This window comes from Taudactylus pleione, unplaced genomic scaffold (genome assembly GCF_031769625.1).
Source record: "Taudactylus pleione unplaced genomic scaffold, aTauple2 ptg000172l, whole genome shotgun sequence".
Taxonomy (NCBI): Eukaryota; Metazoa; Chordata; class Amphibia; order Anura; family Myobatrachidae; genus Taudactylus; species Taudactylus pleione.
Window position 1 is genome coordinate 12812554 of NW_028284574.1, and position 3951 is coordinate 12816504.

Sequence of the window (3951 nt, forward strand, 5' to 3'; positions counted from 1 at the left end):
TCTTTATATCCATTATCCATCAAATAAACCAAGTCCAAATTTCGCAACAAAATAATTAACTGTTGTTGGAATTGATTAAAATAATCCCTGATAAAGGTTTTTGAGATGCAGAGTGTCCTTTTAATGTATTTCATTCTTTAATGTTTACTTTCTAAGATGCAACTTCTCTCGACGTTCTTCAAATCATTGATTCCGGACAATCCTTCTTTTTAGAAGGTATTAATATCTACTGCACCCGGTATTCCCTGGAGGTCTCCCATCCAAGTACTAACCAGGTCCAACTCTGCTTAGCTTTCAAGATCAGACAAGTTTGGGCATAACCAGAGTGGTGTGATAGTAGATGTTTAGTACCTCCATACCACCGCCATCCTTCTTGTCCATCTTGTTATTTCATAGATGTAAATTTACTTGATGATAAAATGTCCAAATCCATGTAACGTGAAAGCGATCAGGACACTCCTAATAATTCAACTGATGTAGAATATTGTCCCAAAGGATGTTCTCCTGGATGATTCTTCTTGCATAAGTGCTGTCATGTCTACTGTACCCAGTATTCCCAGGAGGTCTCCTGTCCAAGTACTAACCGGGCCCAACTATGTGCTTTTTTGACATGTAAGAATACTGCCAGAAATATTTATGTTCTATAGCACTATTTGCACTTTAATCTGTAGCATCATCATGCATAGAGGTATTTAAAAAACATGAGGAATATGGCACGATAGAGAACCCATTCTGTTTTAATTAATAATCTTTTTGTGTTCATATTGTCTGTCTACTTATTTTGGAATAAATTGATCTTTTCATATATTCACGTGGTCTGTAGTATATATTATTCACTTATATTTATTTTTATCTTATTGTTGTTGCACATGCACTTTAATCATAAGAAATGCCTGTCGCTGGGATCATTAACTTTTTCATATATATATATATATATATATATATACTCCAAATGTTCGGCACTCAGGTCAATAATGCACAAAGCAGGGTGCCTTCCTAAATAATGAACATACAACCCATCACTCTACCTGTGTGAGGTATGGAGACCCCCCAGGAGCAGAACAAAACAGAGGAGGCACTCCCTTTTAAAGTAAAAAAAACGTGTACTTATAACATATTGAAGTTCAGTTCCGGAGCATGTCAGCGTTTCAGGGTCCGCAGACCTTTTCGTCAGGACTGTGCAACAGGCATCAAGGTAAAGTGACAAGTGCTTACCTTAAATACAAGACTGTGTATGTAAGAGAGGGTGCTGAAAGGAAAGAAGCAGCGGCTGCGGGCGCCCCTGCCGCAAGGTCCAGTCTGGCATCTGGCGGAAGCAGGGAACTCCACAGAGGGTTGCCTATCAACACCGACGCTCAGCCCGTGACGTCATCGGGGGACGTCACGGGCTGAGTGTGGAAATATTGGTTTTCCATCTACACATGTTTCTTCCAACATCGGAAAATCCCTCTTATCATGGAATATGACTTATCTTGCCCAGTGCTGCCAAGGGCTTGTGGTCTATTGTAGCAGGTGACAGGGACTTACCAAGCTTCAAAAATAAGAGATTGATGCCTGCATATCGCAGAGGCAAGCATTTGAGAGATATTCTAGTGAAAACCAATATTTCCAGCTTCCCTACCAATCCCACATCTTTTCTAACACAAAAGAAAAAACCGGGCTGCTACAAATGTACATCATGTACCACCTGCAACTACATGGAGAGTGGCCATTATTTTAAACATCCACACACGGGACACAAATTCCTGATTCGTCATGTGTAGTTCTGTATGTCTCAATTTATTATTTACATCATTATGTGCCCATGTGGTCTAGTATACGTGGGCCAAACCACTCGCACGTTCCGCAAACTTATGGCCTTACATAGGTCGGTCATTAGAGCGACCCTTTCTGGCAAAGAGATGGAACAGCCCATGGCCAGACATTTCAAAAACGCCAGACACCAGTTATCCAGCCTCAGATACAAGATCATTGACCACATCCCCATGGACATTCGCGATGGCGACCGCGCAAAACGCCTGTGCCAATTAGAAGCAAGATGGATATATCGATTGGACATCATTGCCCCACGGGGCCTGAATGAAAAATTTTCCTGGAACATTTTTCTATAATTTTGCTTTTCTAGTATTTTTTAATCATATCAACATCCAGATTTTTTCTTGTTCACACTGTTGATCTTCGGTTTTGCCTTTTTCTTGTTCACCACTTTCTATATTCCCCTGTTGTTTACTTTTCCTATATTCATCTACTCTCATTTCTCTTCCTTCCCTCTTTTTTTTCTCCTTTCTTTTCTCTCCTTTCTTTTCCCAATTTTTCCTCCCTTTTTTTCCCCCTATCTGATTGCTACTTTCTTGCTGCTGTTCTTTCTACCCCCTTTTTCTTTTCTCTTATCTCTCTTTTTTTCCCTCTTTTTGTTCTTCTCTTCGGTCTACTGTATTCCCTTTTGTTTCCCCTCTTTGGCTACCTTTTCATCTCCCATCTCCTTTCTTTGTGTGGGGTCTACTTCGTGGTAGCTTCACACAGTTTCTATCTTTTTAACCTTTCTCTTTTTTCTCTACGATCCCATACTGCATACAGTGCCTGTTGACGCCTCAATATTCTATATGACCATTCATATATTGGGCGCATTTTACTTCTATATTGATGCGATATACGCCTGCTTATTTGCCAGCACTATCTGCGTTTGTTGTTTCCAGCATACTGTGTCTAGACATATTGTTTCATAGTTGTTTTTTTTGTATATTACAGTGTGTGCACTGTTCTTTTTAAATCAACCTCTATATCACTTTCTTTCTAACACTATTCTTCATTCACCCATTCACTTTTATCTACAGCCCATCTCTACGGCTGGCTTTATACACTTATCATGCTGAATTTTTCCTTTTCACAGCACATCGCGGCTGCCGGGTCATCTATGAAACATTGCCACATAGCAGTGGCAGACAGGATGGCAGTTTCATAAACTATAATAATGCCAGTCGGCAATGCCCCAAATTGTGAAAAATGTAAAGAAAAGAGATGCAAGATGGAATTGTCCCTCCCACTCACTCTTACGTGGGATATTAAAAAGGACATGCACAGTTTAACAAACAAAGCACTTTAGCGACTAGGAATGACACTTTTGTGGCTGAACTCCTTGGTTTGTTTGAACCCCCACAAAACATTTTTTGGAAGGACTACCTTCAATCATTAAGGAGGAGGTTGATGATGAAGGTGTTGGTGGTGGAGATTGCATGTGCTAATCCACTGCTGGTAGCTGAAACTGGACTGCTTGTTATTAATTTGCAAATTATTATAATTTTGTTAAACAAATTGCATGAACTCGCTGCAAATTACATTACAGGGAGAAGGTGCCTAGATAGTTAACGTCCCGTCCTCTGCTAACTTTGGCTTTACAAATGGAACAGATGCCTTCACAACTGTTGTCAGAATTTAAATTACAATAATTCCACTCCCAAGACGTGGCTTTTCTGGATTTTTTTTTTATCATGACCAAGGACTGCTGCCACTGGTGGCTGATTTACACAAACATCCTCATCATCAACATCCTCATTAGCATCAGATAAGACACAAATTTCCCCCTCATCCTCCTTTTTCACTTCCTTCACACTATCATCCTCATTTTCTATTATTTCACCATCTAATACTAGTACAGCTGTCATGGTGTCAGTGATCCGTTATGAAACTGGGTGACAGCTGTTATACTTACTTCCTCTATCAAACGACTGTTTAATAGTCAATTCTTTTTCTTTTAAATTACTACTAGTAGTAGACTTCTTAGTCCCTTTCTGGGATGAAGATCCACCCCCAGCAGCAGAAACAGATGTAGCACTCAAGGATCTTTCTGAGGAATCATGGATAGGAGAGGAGTCTGTCTTGCTTTTGAAATTGGATGCAGGACTACTTTGGATCACGATTGGGGATTTTGATGATGATGCAGGTGTTGGTGGT

General features: G+C 40.0%; 1 pseudogene; it reads right to left on the reverse strand.

Annotated features, from left to right (window-relative positions):
• Positions 1-223: 223 nt before the first annotated feature.
• LOC148521271 (5S ribosomal RNA) lies at positions 224-342 on the reverse strand (annotated as a pseudogene).
• Positions 343-3951: the final 3609 nt, after the last annotated feature.